Source organism: Rhipicephalus microplus, chromosome 3 (assembly GCF_043290135.1).
Source record: "Rhipicephalus microplus isolate Deutch F79 chromosome 3, USDA_Rmic, whole genome shotgun sequence".
NCBI classification, from domain to species: Eukaryota; Metazoa; Arthropoda; class Arachnida; order Ixodida; family Ixodidae; genus Rhipicephalus; species Rhipicephalus microplus.
Window position 1 is genome coordinate 155,863,127 of NC_134702.1, and position 21,165 is coordinate 155,884,291.

The following is a 21,165-nucleotide window of genomic DNA, read 5'->3' on the forward strand; positions in this document are numbered from 1 at the left end:
GCCGTGTTCCAGACAGCGCAAAACTGGCAGCCCCAATTCAATTCACCACTGCCACCGTTCCGGACCTCTCGCCTAGAGTCGTGGTTCGAGAAGTTTTCGGCGGCCTTGTATCACAACGGCATCTGGATCCAAGAGTTCATGTACGAGGTATTGGAATACCATCTCCCACATGACCCAAAACGCCGCCCCACATACTTCTCCTGAAGCCCTCGCCCGTACGATGACTTGCAAAATGCCATGCTCAAGTTTTACGGCCTCAAACGTGCTCCTCCTCGCACAAGCGACACGACGGCATCTAGCTCATCGCCTTCCATTACGCCTCTCGCACCACAGCTAGTCCAGACCATTACTCTGCCGACAACTGGACAAACAGGTAACGGAGACCAACCTTCCACGCCAATCAACCCGTCATTCGAGAAACCCACGACCCCGGAGTTCACGTATCCTGCCTCCGATGTGCCGATTCTGCCAACAAAGGCATTGCCACTTCTCTACGTCGCAGATTCGACTCCGGCCACTGCACCATGCACCATCGGATTCCCTGCCGAAGCCTGGTCGGCTGCACTGTATACCCCGGGCGATTCGACAACCTCAACTGGGCCAGCTGACCTGCCTGCAGACTCTACGCCGGTTCTGGCGTCTGTGGAGGCCCGCGACACCACTCACACTATAGACCCAGAGCCCACGGTGACGCTGCACGCCATCCCGGCACACCGATGCCTGCTGCTCAAAACTTCGTAGACTGACAGCACCTACTAACATCATCATCGGTGTATCCCACAGAAGTTCAAGCCCCTAGACATATACTACTGAACGTTCATGATGCTGCGACAATGACAGGAAATCCCGAGCACCGCCCCCCAGCTCACCACAGGTGGAGCACACAGTGTATGCCCCAACAGACATGCAGGTAAACCATCCGCATACCGCTCCGTACGCGTGCTCGGGAATTTCAACGCCGTTGACGGCCCCTGACAACTGCGACGCCACAGACCCGCCACTCGATCTCGCGTCACCCAACATCGGCTCTCGCTCGAACAACGCGACGACTCACCAGCGCACACTTACGCTTTACACGCCGTCAAAGGCCGGAAAAGCCATCTATTAGTGCCCTCTGAATCGGCTCGTCATCATGCTAAGTCATGTCGCACTTCGTCAGTCCAGAACGCACGACTTCCAACTTGTCTGCACCCTGCTCAGCAGACCAGGCAGCCACCGCAGACGGTAATGTGCCACCGGAAGCTACCGTCCACACACTACCTGGGTGGACGGCACTCCCTGTCGACGTTGCCACCAGCACCAACATGGGCATACCACTAGACCCACTGCACTGGCCGTACTAGACGCATGCTACAATTCATATTTTCTGCATCAGTGCCCGAGTGCGCGCGACAACCGACCGCACCGAAACGGCCCGTGTGTGTTCTCGGCCCTTAACCATTTTTCGCCTTGTCGATGGTACTCGCTATCGCCAAAAAGGGACCCTTCATCACGACCCCCGCCCACTCCTTCTACAGTGTACCTGCGTCGCCACCCTCGCCCGGTGCGCCCTTCCCAGTATCACCCGCCAGAGACCTTGTGATTGCCGATAGTCCCTTCCCGTTGACGACCTGGACTGCTCACGGACCCTTTCGATTCGCGGCCTGGACGCTCTTGTACATTTTGTTCATTTGTTATCGCGTAACACGCTAGGCGAGGGGCCCGCCGGCTAGGGAAAAAGATGACGGGCGCCGGTGGCTCGTGGCGCGCGGAGCCCAGAATATAGTTTGCTTCTGGCTGTCTGGATGCCATGGTCACTGCTCTACTTTGGCACCTCGCTCCCTCTACATCTCGTCTTTTTCATTAAACCAGTTGCGACGGCGCGTCTACGTCGGACGCCGTCTGTCGCTACAACCTTAATTTCTCGGTAAGTGGGGCACTGATGTTGATAATATTGCCTTTCTAGTTGTTGTCATACATTGAGCTTCAATTCTGTCGAAAATTTTTATTTTACTTTATTGTCCCTTTAAATACTACAGTTGTGAATAAAATGTGTTCGAGAGTTGCACTGATAATTTACTTTTTTTATTTCAGCCACGCATTTGAAGCAATCAATCAGCATAAAATAAGCACTGATATCCAGCTTTTCTGTTTCCAGCTTTCTGCACATAGGCACTTTTGGAAAAGCGGTCATCGACAGCCTACTACCCGCGTTCCTTCATGAAGGTACGAAAATAATATTACCTCAAGCCTTCTACACATGTTTGTCACTTTAAATTCGTATGGCACTGACATCGATTAACTGTTTCTCTACGCACTTATCTGCACCCACATTCCTTTCGATGGTACGAAAACATTCATTTCAGTGGTACTTAACAATCATTTCAATGGTACTTAAAGGTACGAAAAGGTTGCAACGGGCTAGCTTGCACGACACATTTTCTCCGGAAAACCTTCACTGTTGTAGAAAACGGCCACGCTCAACACCTAGTTTGCAGGAGTTACATCCCTAAATGTGTTCTATTCCGCCAGATGAGGCATGTGTCTGTAGCATAGAGCACTAGTTTAAAAAGTCATGATATGTAATGAGCGCGACCACCTTATGTGATTCTTTAGAGAGAAAAGAAGATAAAAGTGAGCCCTGTAACTGTCTGCATCGTAGTGCGACACCTAAACAGTAGCTCACAAGGGAGGGGGTAAAGAGAAATTAAAAGGATAGGATTTATTTATTCAGGTTACCCCTAAAGGCCCTCTAGAAGAGGGTATTACATTGGGGGGGGGGGGGGCAATACAACAAGGTTTGAAGAAAGCAACAACAAAACAGAAACAACAAAACAGAAAAAAAGCAGTACAGCAAGATACAGTGCAACCTGACAACCGCAACGAAGCGCAAACCATGAATACGGGCAGCAATTGCATGGCGTTATACAATAGTTAAAAAACGAAAGAAAAGAAAACAACAAAAGCAAAAAATATTTAGTTAGTCACCGTAGTGCGCATGAGCTCTGAAAACTTTACCAAGTCTTTCTCGGTGGCAATATGTGCAGGCAAACTGTTCCACTCAATAATAGTGCGCGGGATGAATGACTGAGCGAAATGAAGTGTGCGAGATAGCGGGCGTTTGACATTGTTAGGATGATCACGGCGGGGAAAGATGGAACAGGCGGGTTCAAAGAAACTGTCATGTAATGATGGGTGATTGTAAAGTTTGTGGAAAAGTGATAGGCGTGCATATTTCCGACGAATGGCCAAATCCTCTAGCTCAGCACGGTTTTTTAAGTTAGTTACGCTGGAATAGGTAGAATAATCTGAGTAAATGAAACGAGCAGCTCGGTTTTGCAAAGATTCAATATTTTATACGATGTAGGCTTGATGAGGATCCCAAATGGCACTGGCATATTCTATTTTAGGGCGAATTAAACTGGTAAAAGCAAGTTTTTTTAACTGCGATGGAGCCTGTTTAAGGTTCCGTTTCAGTAACCCGAGAGACCGGTTAGCAGCTGCAAGAGTGACTTCTATATGATGGTGCCAAGATAGAGTCGATTGAAAGTGGAGACCAAGGTACTTGTAGGTAGATGTTAACTCAAGTGTCATATTATTCAACGAGTATTAACTAGGAAGACGTGTAGCAGCGTTAGTAAAGGACATGCACTTTGTTTTAGAAACATTTAAGGACATAAGCCAAGATGAACACCAATGATTAATTTTGTCAAGGTCAGATTGCAAAGCTAAGCGGTCAGAATCAGAAGAAATGTTACGGTATATTACGCAGTCGTCCGCGAAAAGTCGAACGTGTGAAGATAAAGAATTCGGTAGATCATTAATGTAAACGAGAAAGAGTAGAGGACCAAGAACACTGCCTTGGGGTACACCAGATGTTACCGGTAAAGAGGAAGAATAAAAATTTATAGGAAAGGTGATTTGAGACCTGGAGGAAAGAAAAGCTTTTATCCATGCAAGAACTATAGGGTGAATGTTAAGTTGTTCTAGCTTTAGTAGTAATCTGTGGTGAGGAACGCGGTCAAAAGCTTTAGCGAAATCTAAGAAAATGGCGTCTACCTGGCAACCAGCATCCATGGATTTATGAAGGTCGTGAACAAAACCGGCAAGTTGGGTGTCGCATGAAAATCCCTTGCGAAAACCGTGCTGAAAATTGAAAATGATATTGTGACGTTCGAGATAGTTTATTACTTGAGTGTGTATGATATGCTCCATGAGTTTGCAAATGGTACTAGTTAAGGAAATGGGCCTGTAATTTAGTGGTGAGGAACGTTAACCTGATTTGAAGAGGGGGACGACTTTAGCTGATAGCCAATCTTGGGGTAGAGTTCCGGTAGACAAAGACTGGGAAAGCAGAGCGCATAAGAAGGGGGTGATACTGAATGATATAGATTTCAGGATTTTATTATTTAAGCCTGGATTATCCAAGGTGGAAGAAATTTTTAGTTTCTGTAAAAGGGACAGAACACCGGCCTCACTGATAACAATCTCCGGCATGACTGTGCTGCTGAAACTATGCAATATGGGAGCGGATGAAACGTCTTCTCTGGTAAAAACTGAGGAAAACGCCTGGTTTAAGACATTTTTGCATTGAGATGTGGGAACTGAAACGCCATCGTTATTGCTTAGGACTATATCAGGATAACATTTGGGGTTAACAACGCGCCAGAATCTGCTTGGATTATTTGCAAGTATAGATGATAAATCATGGTTAAAGAAATGGCGGCGAGTAGATTTCAAAAGCGACTGATATTCTTTATCGCATTTTTTGTATTTCGTCCAAGAGTTAAAGGTATCCTTTTGGACGGCCTGTTTATATAAACGTTTTTTTTTTGTTGTTGTTGTTCAACCGTCGGAGCTGCTGAGTAAACCAAGGAACCGTGCTTCGGGTTTTCACGGTGATGACAGGTATGAATTTATTGTTGAGGCCAGTAAGTTTATTTGTTAACAGCAACCAGTTTTCTTGAATGGTGCGCTGGAGGTGACCATGTATAAATTCTTTGTAAAAGGCAGACAGTTCATTATTTATGCTATCAAAGTTACCTCTGTTATAGCACCTAATCGATTTGTTAGTTGCTATTCTTTCGACAAGTGGGCGAATCAAGTTTCCCGTAATAATCGCATGGTCGGAAAGACCATCAAAAATATTAATGTTCGAGCAAACATCGGGTTCATTTGTTAAAATTAGGTCAAGGGTATTTGAACTTGTCGCTTAGCAGCGTGTAGGAAAATTGATGAGTTGAGTTAAAGAAAAGTCCAGGCAACTCTGCAAAAATTTGTGCGCTTCAACATCACTTGGTGGAATAGTAAGGGAACTCCAATTAATGGCAGGAAAATTGAAATCACCGAAAATGTTAAGTACAGCGTTCGGAAAATGGGTGTGAATATCGCCCAGAACACGAGAAAATTCATCCGAAAACGTGCAGCCCATATCGGGGGAGGGTAAAAAACAGCAATTATAGCATGGCTACCAGCACACTTCAAGGAAACAAAGGCACATTCTAGAAAAGAACAGGCACAACCGGTCGGCACGGAATCCAGAGAGCAAGCCCTACCGCTTTAAGAAGGCCGTGGTCAAAGAAATATTGGTGTTGTATCATGGCGACAGTAGGAAGCGAAAAAGTCACGATGAATGCAAAAGTAAAAAGACTGATGCTCCAGCCCAAAGTTAGCGCAGGTGTTCTGCGTTCTATTCACGTGTCTGACCAAAGCAAGAGTCACGCCAGAACTTTATATGGTTTTTACCTACTAAGCAATAATACACATTTTAATACCTCTTCTGACACTAATACTACCTCTTCAACATTTAATACTTCTTTTACTTTTAGGGTCAGAAGAAGCAATAATATGTACATTATTTTTGTAGACGCTTTGAATCGCACTAGTATTCACACCTTAGGAACAGCGCAGCGAGTGAGTGGTTTTGAATCCCACCCTATACAGAGCGCTCAGGCCTAATTAATCATCATCATCAGCCACCGTGTCAGTAAAGCGAGCAGCTGCATAGGTACCCACTCTGCCTCAAGGCGCTAAAGAGACACGACACCGAGTATGGTCTGCGGGCTGTCTTTAGGAGTGTCTTTTTTTTTTGGTCGTTGGCCTGTGTATACTGCAAAGACACAAACAGTCCTCGGGTTGTCTCTCGAGGACCCCGCTCGCGCCTTGTCGAGCTCACAGTATTTCGTTGGCCGATTCTGTAGTCTCATTGGAGGCACACGCAGCGACACCGACTAAACTTGCACACCTGCACCTTATTTTTAGCCATGCTTCCCGCTCTGCCTTTGTATTCTGCGGCTAAGCAGTGAAGCCCCCGCCATAATCCATGGTAACGAGGGACGGTGTCGGGGATACGCAATAGGGTAGCGAAGAAAAGCCTTCCATTGGGTGCTCGAGCTGCCTATTCAGACGCCGCGCCAGCCTCTGAGAGGGCATTGGTAATTCTCCCAAGATTGCCCACTTGAAGCAAAGATATGGGGCGAATTTTCGCTCAGCCGCCGATCTCTCGAAGACACACCGACGACAGGTCTACGAATGCATTATGCCGGGGTTTTCAGTCTCTCATCATGTTACACTACGGTGAAATGTCTTTTGAGGCGTCATTTAAAACGGACAGTGTTACGCGAACAGACATCTCCTGCCTTGCTGCGTGGTTGTCTTCGCCGAGAAACGAAGCACTGCAAGTGGATCAGGAGGCGGTGTGAACGGGTTCCTATCTTGGTGGTGCAGCTTAGGCATCTTCCGGTTCACTTCCGGCTGAACCACCCAATTTGTAATGGCTGTTCATTTAAGGCTATGCCGGAAGTAGTGCCTTCCCACAGGAAGGAATAAAGTTGTGCATTTAGGTTGGCCAGACAGGATGGTAAAGATTCAGACGTCCAACGCAGAAAGGCAATCGGTGTAGGTACTGCGATGGTTTAAGCATTGGGCTTTGGTGTGTAGAGTTCAAATGCGAGAAGGTTTTAAAGAAGTCGCACATTCGCTTGTGCATTAATTAGCCCAAGGTGCAGGTGAAAGCTGTGTTCTTTTTCTTTTGCTCCTGAGTCTATTGAATTGTTTTTCTCCGGAGTCTACTGCAGGATTATGCGCAGCGCTTGCGGTCGAGCTGCGAATCCGTGGAGCGACCCTTGTGACAGTGAATAGAGAAGCCCTGTTAGCTATGCGTTACTAGTAGCATGTACTTGTTGAAAGCTCTACATAAAGTTAAAAAAACGATTATTAGGGCTTGCTGCATGTGTAGCACCACATTAACATACAGATTCACGTATAAAAAACAGCGCGCTAATGTAGCTCCATTTGGCTGGCAGATGAAAACCGTCATATCTGGTGAGCGTTTCGGGTAATGGCAAAATTCGCATCGTTCCATCATGACTGTTATGAGTGCACCCGTGTGTCGCAGACTTCAATTCATGGGCCCTACGAGGAGCTTGTCCTATAGGGACAGTATATCAATTCTTTGTGTACCGAAATGTGTCATCGCGTATCTCAAAATATCACACTCGTGAGACACTTAAGGTTTTCGCCATAAAAATTCTGGAGTGAAAGCTTTCGCCAATTTGTAGCGACGAACGCGAAGCCTACATTTTACCGACAATTACCACATTCTCCTATGATGACCTATTAAAGACAACGTGGTTTTGCTCTATTCTTGTGAATACTAGGTTCATTATAAAATGAAGTATAGCTGGTCCCAACGAAAGTAATAAAAATAAAAGAGCATTGGTAACGTGTCCACTAATGAAATCATGTCAAATATTATATTATAAATCCCGGGGCTGCAGCACACGTGTCCATGGTGTGTTAGTATCATTTCTGTAGCATTCCTTGTGTAGGTTTATGGTGTGTAGCATCTGATATTTGCAGCATTTGATGAATGTGATATTTTCTGCCAATTGTTATGCATGTATCTGTACAAACTTACTCTGTTTTATCAGTGATTCATGATCTTTGGCTATCTTAGTGCCATAATTAAGATAATGAATGTGCCCTCCTGTCTGTTGGTGTCGTTCGAGCGCTGATTTTTTTTCGTGTTCATTTGTAAAAACCGGAACTGTTGTTGCCAGTATTGAATAAACTTCAGTGTGCCTTCCTTTTAAGGTTCCTTAGTAGTTTCGTTTCGACTACCATTTACTAGCGGGATGGCATAGGTCTCTAATCTGTTTGTTTAAAGTGGTTGCTTCAGCCATTTGGTGTGACAAAGGAGAAATTTGTAAAGGCAGCGCGAAATAGTGAGGACCAGAAAAGGACGGATAAGAGCATTGTTACCTGTGCACTTATTTGTGTGTAGTTTTAGTTCCTAGTTATTTTACCATTTGTTCTAAACACAAACATAGCAAAATTTTTGTCGTGCTGAGTAAAATGGCCATGGTCTGTCTCCACTTTCAAGACACTGTTTTCCCGGCAAGATTTTTTTTCACAACTTGTTTTTCAACTATCTTAAAACATGTTGTGCTTAACCGGTGTAGGTATCCCTTACGATCAGGATCATCTCAGTTTGGTGCAATTTGATATTTTTCACTGCAGTGTCCACTTGATAACGCTCCTATTGTTACGATGGTGAATTCAGGTAGAGCCTCATGAAATGTGAGGCCCACGGGACGGTTTTTTGCTCTTCCATAGTAGAGTACTAAGTACTTTAAATTGTTAACAACTTCCTTAAACGCAAATTACGTAGCTTTCACGAATAGCGTGCAATAAACATGCAAAATTTCGACAGCTCTGAATGCATGGTTAAGCTAATGCGTTGGCAGACTAGACTTTTACACAAAGAACATACACGTAATGAAAGTAAAACGCGCAGTCGTTGCTCGGCATGGTTTGTTTTAGTAAAAACTTTTTCCCGTAAAATTACGGTCCATACCTTTGCGCTTCCACCATCGTATCTCGGTAAATCGCGTAGAAATCTCGTAGCTGGATTGGGCAAGAAATGTCAGACAGTAAATAGCGCATCGCGGTTGCAGTCACTACTACCAGCCGAAAAGATAGCTTTAGGTGCGAATGCACTTTATAAGCGACCCTTGATTGATTGATATGTGGGGTTTAACGTCCCAAAACCACTATATGATTATGAGAGACGCCGTAGTGGAGGGCTCCGGAAATTTAGACCACCTGGGGTTCTTTAACGTGCGCCCAAAAAGCGACCCTGAATCCGCCGTCTGCGGTGCGCCTGCACCTCTCCCCTAGCAACGGCGCGAGGAGCGGAGAGGAGCGTCTGTAGCAACGGCGCAGCGACGTCACACACCACGTGATTGCGCGCGCTCCGCCCTCCGCTCCGTGGCTGCGCGCACCACGACTTGCCCGAGATCGACAAGCCGTCATAGGTATGGATTCATCGCAGGCATCAAACTCCACTGCGATACCTCCAACAACGAGTACAACGCAATCGAATGCGAGCATTGCACGCGTCGTTGAAGATGTCGCGCTGTTTGAAGACAAGGCAGCGCTGCGAAGGGCCTTGATGCCAAGCGCAAGCGGGTGAAGCGGGCCGCGGACATAAACATCATTATAGTGGGAATTTACTCTCACATATACGCGTAAACTCCCCAAGATTTCCCAAGAGGGTCTAATGGTTCCTGCAATCGCAATGCGATCACACGGGGGAGTTTACGTTAACTCACTGGCGAATGCCAATGGATTCTAACTTTACTCCCCCTCATAGCATCACCCCGTGCATTCGCACTTAACCATGTTCACCCTCGGGGAAATGCTCGGGAGTTTTTTTCTTAAAGATCAGTAAAAAACCAATAGTTCAGGGTTGATTTTTCTGCGGTGTGTGACTAACGAGGACGAGACAGAGGCACTGTTACTACGGATGGAGCTTCCTTCAGATGAATGATCTCGTCTTGGTGAGGTTGTACAGAGTGCCACAAGCCTATAGGACTCGTCGCATTCGGCGCCGGTGTTTTTTTTTTTTAATGCGAAGCATTTCTTGGTGAACTTCGGTAACTTTGAGCGTAGCTACCTATCTAGCCGCCTACGACATTTAGCTCACCTGGCCGCTTCGATAATGCTATCAATACCAAACCTAGTATGGCGTAACATGACTGTATGAAGAACATATTTGACTAGTCATAATATGAAAATCATGACAGGTATATCATGAATGTCATGATTTACATTTCATGGTCCTGCAGCTCTTGCGCTGGTTTCGTTCACATGGCATGTTGCAAAGCTGGTATCGTATGGCATGATTGCATGGCGAAAACAAGCGACACATCCTAACATGAATATCATGACGTGTGTCATGTAACAACATGACTACACGCCACGCTCATGATGTGCTCGCGGCCGTTTCGCTAGCATCACATATACCAAATTTGGTATTACAGTACGTGAATGGATGACCAAGGTATGTGATTGGTGTGAGCATGATAATCATAGGATGCGTATCATGTAACAACATGACTACATGCCACGCTCATGATGTGCTGGCGGCCGTTTCGCTAGCTTCACTTAAACCAAATTTGGTATTACGGGACGTGAATGAGTGATGAAGGTACACTCTTAGAAAAAAGGTGGTAGTACTTGCTAACTTTGGGGTAATAATGGTTTGTCACATATGTTGCAACCCTGGTAGTAAGCGCAGATAGTAACGTCGAGGGTGGTAATAGTTACTACCTCTGCTGTTAGCACCAGCAGTTAGTAACTGTTACTACCCTAGCCGTCACCACCCATCGGTAGTAACTTTTACAGGTTTCAAAAAAAGTAGTACCCGATGCTGCCTAGTTCATTACTTTGGGCATATTTCTCCACTGCTAATGTTGGCTAATCAATGCCTTATTACTAGACAAAGTCGGGTAAGAAGCGTGGTGTGCCATGAATATAGACAAAACAGGTTCACTATTTTTCAGGTATTTGTTTTCTTTATTGACTATTTTTCACGTATACATGCAGTAAGAAGTAAGCGTGGGGTATATATAGCCCCTACTTTGCAGGGGCATGTCTGGCAAAGAGGAGCACCTGCGTTTCAGGAGGAATTATAAGAAATGTAAACCTATAGCACTATATTGTACTACTCGGTTACGTGTGTTTGGTGACGTAGCACAAGACCTTTAATCAGCCTTACTTATAAAACAATATATGTTATATTTATTATTATAAAATGGCCAAAAAAGGCATTACGTACAGTGGCCGGAACAAGGTACCGAACTCATTCTCAGTGCATTTGAATGCTTCACACGACTAATATATCAGTGTTGAAAAGGTAATAATTGTTTTGTGGGTCTGACGCGCTAAAACGATGACAATATTTGGAGATACGCCGCAGTGGAATAATTGGGACTGTCCTCGAGGCTAATTGTGATCATCTGGTCATTTTGATTTGCCGGTATTGTTACTGTTTGCTGTAATTTACTAAGTTTGTTGTAATTGTCTATTACGGCGCGTGTAGCACTTGATTATGGTTCGTTAACTTGTACTTCTCCGTTTAGACAGTATCAGAGTGAAGTATTCATACCTCGGTTGAGTAATTTAGAACGAAATGTATTTTCTTGATCTATGTATACCTTCTGCGTTATTTTTCCGTTTAACAATAATATGTTGAGACGATTCCTCTCATAAATGATCAGAATCGCATTCACACACTATTTTGGATTAGATAGTCAAAAGCCGGGTAGCAAAGAGGTAGTAACGGACAAGAAATGTAGTAACAGCTGCAGTTACTACCTCTTTCATTTCAGTTACTAACTGCTCACTTACGTAGGTAGTAAAGAGGTCGAAAAATTTTAGTCACGGTAGAAGCTAGTAACTGTTTACTAACGTAGGTAGTAAACAGGTAGCAAAAGGTAAGTAACGGTCAAAGAAAGGTAGTAACTGCTGCAGTTACTACCTATTCGCTTGCAGTTGCTACCTTTTTACTAACTTTTTTTCAAGAGTGTATGATACTAGTGCAAACATGATAAACATTAGATGCGTGTCATGTAACATGACTACATGCCACGCTCATGATGCGCTGGCGGCCGTTTCGCTAGCCCAAAACCACGGCACAATTATTATGGACAGCGTAGTGAAAGGCTTCGTAAAATCAGACCTCCTGAGGTTCCGTAACGCGCGCTTAAGTCTAAGCGTATGGACCTCAAGCATTTTCGCTTCCTTCGTCCACCGCTGCCGGCATTCGATCCAGCAACTTTTGGGCCAGCAGTCGAGCGCCATTAAATTATACGACCGTGGCGTGGAGACGAAAGAGACGAAAATAGCTTTCACCTTTGAGTCAACTTGGGCGTATGCGCAAAGGAACCGGGGAGTTTTCTCACCGTAGCCAGCGTGGGGCTATTTTGATTCGCTATCTTGAAACAACTGGGGTACACCGTCGTACAAGGTAACAGTCATTTTATGCGGCACACATTCTCAATCAACCCGCATCAGAGCTTAGGAGCAACTCTACCATGGTATGATCGTCTTCGTCTACGCTTAACACGGCTTTTTTTTAACACCTGCGCAGGACTAACCTTCTACAGAAGGGGCGGGTTCAGCTCTCAGATGGACGAGACGACGAACGCTCGGTGGAACCTAATGGCCGAGTGCATAGCACGAGGATTCCGGGGCTTCAAGCGCGCCGCTAATGCGGTAAGTTCTGTTATTTCATTTTTGTAAAATATACAATTTTTCGTATGATTTGGTTACGACCATTGGCACTATTTCATCCAAGTGTTACCGAAGCGTGCCGTTTTAAAATCCGCTTCGTTGTATTCACACGTAATATGCGTTCTTGCGACGTGTTCTGGTGGTAAAAGACTCTAACGTGCTCACTTCATAAAAATATAGGTGTCACGTAGGTACACGACGGAAACTAGCAAAATAGACGCTCTGTTTTCAATAATCGTGGACGAGTAAAATGGCTGGTGACTCCTGCAGCACTCCGTAGCATTTAAAAGTGCCGCCAATAACGCTTACCTCACTGCATTACGCAAGCTCATGATATTGCGCTGACAACATTTACACGCCTCATGAAGCGCAGCTGGTTTTACGAGTCAGTCGGTACGCGAGAACGTTTAGAGTAAGCGCGCACGCAACAAGTGGTGGTCTACTATGGTGTCCCGCTTAGACATCTGTGCTCGCATCTGTAACACCAGCACAAAGAGGTTTCGAGATTCCCTCTACAAAGAATGAACGGGCGTCATTGTATGCCTGCTAACTTTTTGTTGAGCGAATGTGACGACCACTGTAGAGCGCGGTGCCCAGGTTCAGGGCAAGCATCTCTACTATCCTGGCCACTACCTGTCATACTTTCGTGGAGATCTCTTTTATTTTCGAATTATTGCGTGATGATTACACGAAGACGCCGACACAATGATAAGCCTGTTCATATTTGTGGACTATGACAATTACTCTTACGCTATACTGAAATTTCTTTATGTCACCGTGAGTACTACATTAAAATCATTTTGGAATCGGTTGTGAGTACGAAGATACAAAATATAAGGACAAATACGTACTTAGCTGGGGAAAAAGAGCACGAAAAAAAACAAGGAGGCAGAAACCCAGTACACTGTACGAGTGTTTCTGTGTTCTCGTCCTTTTTGCGCAGTTTTTCCCCTGCTGAGAATGTACCAACTCGTCTAAATCAAGGTCTTGCATGAAGATCTAAACGAACGCGTACCCCTCGTCTCATCATGGAATAACTATAGGCTAGCCTTGCTGCCTGTTCTATTATGAAAATGGTAAATTCGGCCACGCCTTTCTTAAGTGCAAAGCGTGTATTTGCCAACTGCGGGCACTTAGATTGTCTCAATATACGTATGTATTAATCTAGCCGCGTACGTCTAAGTGCTCTCGTGGTGAAGTATATACCTTTAACCCCCTCGATTTCATGGTATATGCTAGTTCATTGTATTTAATGGCACTGCGGCTCAACGCTCGCTAAACCTTTCAAAAACTAAGGAGGTTACACCCAGCGAGTATAACGTAGCAACCCTTTCTTGTCAGACAGCGCTCAATGTACATGCCAATGACTGCTAATGGGGATTGCAGCATGCGCGTTAACTAAAAGCCAAATGCTCCTGTCTCTCATTCCCTGTTAGCAGCCATTGGCATGTACATTGAGCACTATTTTTTATTGTTCAACAACGCATGAAAAAAGTCTATCACCGGCACCATCTTGAAGGTCAAAATGTTATACTTGTTACACTACAACGGCTACAAGGGACGAACGGGTGCCGCTATAAGAAGCTTCGCCCCTAAAAAATGTCACAGCTTTACCGCAAAGGCGAAGCAATGCATGTGATAGCAACAAATTAGATGGGTACGTGCAGAATGGCAAGCAGATCAAAAAGTGCCCTGCGTTTCTTACGCATGAATTATACACGAAACGTACTCACAGGTACAAATGAACACGAATAAGCGTTTCAGTAACTTCGCTGTGTCTGAAAAACGCGCCCTTTTCGCAAACTGAGGCTGTGCAACGATTGCAGTGCCCTTTGTGCACCCGGTAACTACAACAGAATCGTTCCGGCGAAACCCAAAAACTAGTCAAGACGTGCGATTCTCCCCACTGCAAGATAAGGGCACGCGATCGAGCGTACACCCCCTTATTCTCTACGCGGGCCAAAGTACGCGCTATAGATGAGAGCCGAGGCGCGCCCACTGCGCCATCTTGCTGATAATGCAGAAAACACAATAGTCCCCCTCCCCTTCCTTCGAGATGCCTGCCAACAGCGGTAAGTGGTAGATATAAATAGCTTGCCGTTTGAATGTTAAGCGAGGTACTATTCGGTGCCTCGATGTTTAACGCTTTAACGCCTCGCATTTACGACGCGGAGGTCCCACGTTCGATTCCGCGCGCCGCAGTCTTTTTTCTGGATTTTTTTTGTTTCTTGCGTTTTCATATATATAGATACGCATACATGTATGGTGCATGCCATCGACGCCAGCGGCGAAATACAGCCGAGAGTGTCCATATAATTGATATCGCAATAAAAACTGACAAATAGCATGTGCCCTATACAATACCCCCTTAAAGACGAACACCGGGCGACCGAAACTTCCGAAGCCCTTCATTATGGCGTGTCTCTCAATCATACATCATACATCGTGGTTTTGGGACGTAAAACGCCAGAATATTATTAACGCCCCGCTGCGGTGATCGAGCAGCTAAGGTACTCGGCTGTGGACGAGAAGTCGTGGGATTGAATCGCGGCTCCAACGGCTGCGTTTTCCGTGGAGGCGAAAATGCTGTAGGCCCGTGTGCTCAATTTTGGGTGCACGTTAAGGAACCCAAGGTAGTCGTAGTTTCTGGAGTCCTCCACTACAGCGTCTTTCATGATCATAATGCCACCCACACGTAGTGAAGCGACTGCAAGAGCGGCTCTTAACCTGGAGAAAAAAAAAGAGATCGCGTGCTTCTTCTCTGCTCGAGAGCCAGCCACGACTGACGCATCGACGTCAAGTTAGCTACTCAGTGGTTTAATAAACCCCCAGTACATGTGATTCATCGTGACAAACCAGTGGAGGTGCTGGATATCGGGCGTGCGTCCTCGTACGTGATGATCCTGTGTTGAGTGATGGACGTCTGGTGGATATTTACGCTACTTGCGTAGCAAGACCTGAACTCGAACAAGAGCACTCGCAGCACAGTCTGGTTATCGGTGGACAGATCAGGACTGATGTCAATATTACTCATTGACGTGCCTGTGGTATCCGCAAGTTCTGACGTGAGACAGTTGGTGACGTATGATACTTTGTGGGCAAACGCTATCGAAGTGCCACGGAAAAGGTGTCGATGCTCATTGCTAAAGTTGGTAACGAGCAATTCGGATCGGCAATCACGAAGGTGTATTACACTTCTAGCTACACAGATGCCTTGCTGCAGGAGGTGTTCTAAATTTGTCTCGGCCACCACATCACCATCGCTCAAAACACAGCATGTTACGTCGACTACAACACTTGCTCGTGAAAGAAGCGTCACGCTCTCTTCAAAAATACGGAGTACGTCGACACGCCTTCCGTCATTCTGCACGTTGATTGCTCGCTGGGCTGAGAACGTGACGCGGTGCTCTAGCAGATCAATGATAGCTCCATTTTCCTGTAGAAAGTCAACTCTCAGAATGACGTCACGGGAGCATTCACGTAGAACAAGGCAGCTTGCTACGAATGTATACCCTTGAATATGTACTCTAGTTATGCAGGCGCCCAGTGGAGTAACGACGTGGCCACCAGCTGTCCGAATCTGCGAGTTATGCCACGGCATGTTTACTTTCTTCAGCTGCGTTGTCAGTTTCCTGCTCAGTATGAAATAGTCTGCGCTGGTGTCCACTAACGAATTAACTGCACAACCATCAATCGTCACTGCTATGTCGAGTGAAAGCCAGATATCTTCTGCAGCAGCAGGTAGTGTCGGACCAGTTTCTGTACGGTTATGCGTCAATAGGAGGTCTTCAGCGCTTAGACGTCCAGCGACCCCGCCCGCAGAGGTCACTTCGGCTAGTTTTTCTGGCGGGGGCTGGGACATCGTGCGGTATAATACCGCTTGGGCGTTTATAAATATCGCCTCGGTGATGGCAATCGCGACCGGCGACCGGCAGATGGCGGTACATGCTGCTGGGAGAGGTAATTTTCGATGTCGCGTGGTCTCTGGCCGTAACGGGGTGGCGGCGAGTACGCAGAGAAGCCGTAAAGTCTCAGACAGCGATATGGGCACTGTCGGTTCAAGTGATCAGCTTCTCCGCAGTGAAAGCACACAGGCCGGTGATCAAGTGTGCGCCAAACATCAGACTTTCGAGGAGACGTGTGCCGATCGTCGATGTACAGGACCTGTTGCACCGAACAATGGGTGACAGAAGCGCCACGGATAAAGGACAACGGCGGTGACGTGTACGTGTCTTCGTAATACGGTATGTGCTGCGCTGACTCGAGTGAAACATCAGGGACAGGATCGACAAACAATGGCGGCGATGCAGCAGGGTGTCTCAAGGCTTCCGCGTAGGTTGTCCCACGGCGGTATTTAGCAGGAGCTGGAGCAGCTGTATCAGAAAGCAAGGTGCCCCGGAGGGCCTGGTGCACCTCATCCTTGATCACAGTTGCAATAGAGCTAACCGAAGGACGAGGTGTTAGACAAGTTTTTTGCAACTCTTCATGTACTATATTACGGATGAGTTCACGCACAGAGTCATTGCTGGTTCCAGTGGCGGTGAAAATGTCAGCAGTGGACATGCCACTGACTTGCATGTCGTATTGGTTGGATCGCTGCCACAGCATTTTATCATTGTCACGGCTTCGGACAAGAACTCCGCGACCATCTTCGGAGAGCTTCGCACGAGACCGGCAAAAAGCTGGTCCTTGACACCACGCATCAAGTGACGCAACTTCTTCACCTCCGTCATTCTTGAATCAGCCCATCGGAAGAGGTGCGTCATGTCTTCGACGTGCGTGGCCACAGTTTTGTTCGGCAACTGAACGTGGGCCAGAATAGCTCGTTCAGCTCTTTTTTGGCGGTCGGCGCTGGCACAGGTCTTCAGAAGTCTACGAAAGAATTCGGGCAACGTCGTCAGCTGCTCCTCTCAATTTTGATACCACGTACGTGCCCCGTCTTCGAGATAGAAATAGACACGACCCAGTTTCGCCGCGTCGTCCCACTGATTTAAGGTGGCTACGCGCTCGAAGTCTGCCAACCGGTCCTCAACGTCATAGCGCTCTGTACCACAAAACGTCGCCGGTGCCCGTGGGCTTTCCAGGGTATAGCGGTTCAACGTCATGCTTCTCGTGCCGGTTGGCGGGGTTTACACCAAAGCGCTGGTCGTGTTTGTCGACGTGGTGGGAGCAGTATCATCGACTTCAGGAGGCAATCCCCTAGTTCAACGGCTGGTCCGATGTACGGAAGTATTTACTGGCACTGGACTCATATTAAGGCTCCCTGGGGGAGAAGGGGGAGGGGGGTCTGCAGCATTCGTGAGACTACCCAGCACTCCCACCAGTTAAGCCAGCTGGTTTGCTTCAGCCCATTGAAGCACCTTGCACGTCGTTCGACCAAGTCGGCATGTACATTCTCGGGCCATTTCCCCTATCTGCGGACAGCAACAAATAGGTGATCGTCGCGACCGACTATTTGACAGGCTACGCTGAGACGCAGGCGATCCCACGAGCCACGGTTACTGAGGTAGCACAATTTTTCATGCGCTACATTGTCTTACGACATGGTGCTCCTTCCAGTATAATAACGGACAGAGTGACGGTATTCACGGCACAGCTTATTATGGACGAAGTTTTCAAACTGGGCAACACCAGACACCGAAAGACAACTGCGTACCACCCGCAAACCAACGGACTTACCGAGCGACTGAATAAAACCCTCGCAGACATAATCTCAATGTACATCGACGTGCAGCACAAAACATGGGACCGGATCTTACCTACGTGACCTTCGCGTATAATACCACCGTGCAAAAGACCACACGATTCACGCCATTTCGGCTTCTCTAGGGCCACGAAGTGCAGACCATGCAGGACTCTATGCTACCGTGTCAAGACGAAGACGAGTTGGCAACTGACGCCGAAAAATTCGCAGAGCCTTCTGAGGAAGCCCCGCATCTCGCGCGACTGCGGCTCGCTGGATTTCGTGCCAACTGGTTGTGCCCTCGCGATCTCCGACGTCAGCGTAGCTCTGGCCGACTGGGCTGGCACTACGTCATCTCCTGATGCCGACCTTCGACGACAGTGCAGCTCTGACCTACCGGACTTGCCCTATGCCATCTCCTGACGCCGACAAGAGCTCTCGCAAGTGGTGCCCCGTCCTCGGACTCCTGTGACCGTGTTTCCATATTTCCTATCTCTCTTATCCCCTCGATTTGTCCTCGCTCACTGGCCTAGTGCATCTTTCTCTCTATATATACTTTTAATTCTATACTTTTAATCCCCCTTCACCCCCATCCCTTGTGAGCTTATGTTGAGGTGTCGCTCCCTGAAGCAGACAGTTATGGGGCTCACTTTTTTCTTCCTTTTTCTCTTAGAACCACTTAGTAGTGCGACTGCACATCGGCTAGCAACAGCAGGCAGACGCACGACGCTATAACACCCTCCACAGAGAAGTGTTTTAAAACCCCGGAGAACAAGTTGGGGTGGGGACACCCGTCCGCCACCGTGGCCTTCTTGAAAAGTTATGGAGCCGGTACTTTGGCCCATATAATGTGTTACAACGCGTCAGTGACGTGAACTACGATGTGGTTCCGGACTCAACACCGCAGGCACAAAGCAGGACGTGACCGAGGCCGGACGTCGTTCTTGTGTTGCGCATGAAACCGTTTATTGCGCGTTGTTCGTAACTTTTTCTTTACTGTACACCGTTCTTTGAGTTATTTATTTATTTTTGTGAAATCACTTCTTTGGCCTTATTGAAAAGTTACTGAGCCGGTACTTTGGCCCATATAATGTGTTACGCCGCGTCAGTGACGTGAACTAAGAAGTGGTTCCGGACTCAACACCACAGGCACAGAGCAGGACATGACCGAGGCCGGACATCATTCATGTGTTGCGCATGAAACCATTTATTGCGCGTTGTTCGTAACTTTTTCTTTACCGTACACCGTTCTTTGAGTGCTTTATTTATTTTTGTGAACTCGCTTCTTCGTTCATTGACTTATCCTATATTAGAACGCTCTTTAACTTTATACATTTACTTTATCCGAATTTCAAATTTATTTGCTTTTTCGCGTGTCTATGTTTTAACATCGGTATTGTGCTATGTACTTTTCTCTCCTTCTTTCGGGGCTTTTTTTTCTTTTTCGAAAGGGGGATAATGCCACCCACACGTGGTGAGTCGACTGCAAGAGCGACTCTCAATATCAAAGAAAAAACAAGATCGCCTGCTTCTTCTCTGCTCGAGAGCCAGCCACGACTGACGCATCGTCCTAGAGCTAGCTAATCAGTGGTTTAATAAACCCCCAGTACTTGTGATTCATCGTGACAATATGGTGCTTTTGGGATGTAAACCCCACATGTGATATCAATCAAAACACCAGATATTACTGGACTTTCACGTATAAGGGAGCTAAAGGAAGGATAGCAAGAGTGTGTTCTTGTGCGTTACCTAAGCTACTAACTGAACAATTTCACCTGTCACGGAGTCGTCACGTTGACGAAGGCAGCTTTCGGCGTGTCCAAGATGAAGCTCTTTATTTGACCAAACTTGTGGCCTGGAAACGCAAACTCAAACTTAAACAAGGAATGCACGCAACACATTCTGAGAGCGTCGGCCGTCGATAATCTCATACATGGCAAGGCACGTTTGCATTTTACACATGCTGAGCATCGAACGTTCGATCGTTATCGCTGTTGACTGTGGTTGTTTGAGAAGAGATTCCACGCCCAAGCATTACAGATGATCCTTAAAAAATTTGGAATGCTCCCAAACATTCTGGTGTGCTTTTAGCAATTCAGCACCTGCAATGGTCTGTTAACGCGATACATATAAAGAAAGGAATGTTGTATGGCAATATGTTAAAAACAAGGGATGACATATTAACTGAGCTCACACATTACAGCTTCCCCTAGTTAGGGTGAGATTATTGTTTTACCAGCCAATTGCGCGGAATTTGGGAATATGAAAAAAAAAATTATTAGGTCATCATGTGGCATATTTTGATGGCAATTAACAGTGCGACACCTAAAGGTTTTGCAGCATTTCATTATATGTTTGAACTTACGTTCTTTCAGACCAACCCTTGGCCGAACAGGCGTCCGATGATACAAGTACTTCGTATGGGAGCTGCTTACAAGGTAGCGTAAACTACATAAAATCTTTCTGTAGAAGTTGAAAATCTCTCCACAGATAATGTCTCACATGTTGCCACAGCGCTGATGATTTGTGGATTTCCTGTAAACCTTCAGTCGTGCTGTGAGAGTGTATGCATATACAATCAATATTTGAAATCGACCTACCATAAACTGGATTCGATCGGAGGATTTCAAGCTGATCGGACGCGCCCCTGCGAGCTCCGACGACAGCGTAGCTCCCGCCGACTAGTTCGCCCGCCGCGGTCTCCTGACGCCGTGTAGCTCTTGAAGAGTGGTGCCCCGTCATTGGACTCCTTCGACTGGATCCCCACTTTCTTATCTCTTCTCTTTTTTGGTCTCTCCCTTTTCTCCCTTGGCCCTCTTCTTCTTTTCTTTTCCTTAGTTCATCTTTACTATATTGCTTTTAAACCCTCCTCCTCCCATCCCCAACAATACGCTGCGCCGTTCTCCCTTAAGGGCTGCAGAAAT

At 46.5% G+C, this 21,165-nt stretch overlaps 1 long non-coding RNA gene across 1 annotated transcript; it reads left to right on the forward strand.

Annotated features, from left to right (window-relative positions):
• Nucleotides 1-2,135: 2,135 nt before the first annotated feature.
• On the forward strand, nucleotides 2,136-20,680 carry LOC142803400 (uncharacterized). Its single transcript, XR_012894096.1, has 3 exons — nucleotides 2,136-2,205; nucleotides 12,416-12,540; nucleotides 20,617-20,680. It is a non-coding gene; the product is annotated as an uncharacterized LOC142803400 (long non-coding RNA).
• Nucleotides 20,681-21,165: the final 485 nt, after the last annotated feature.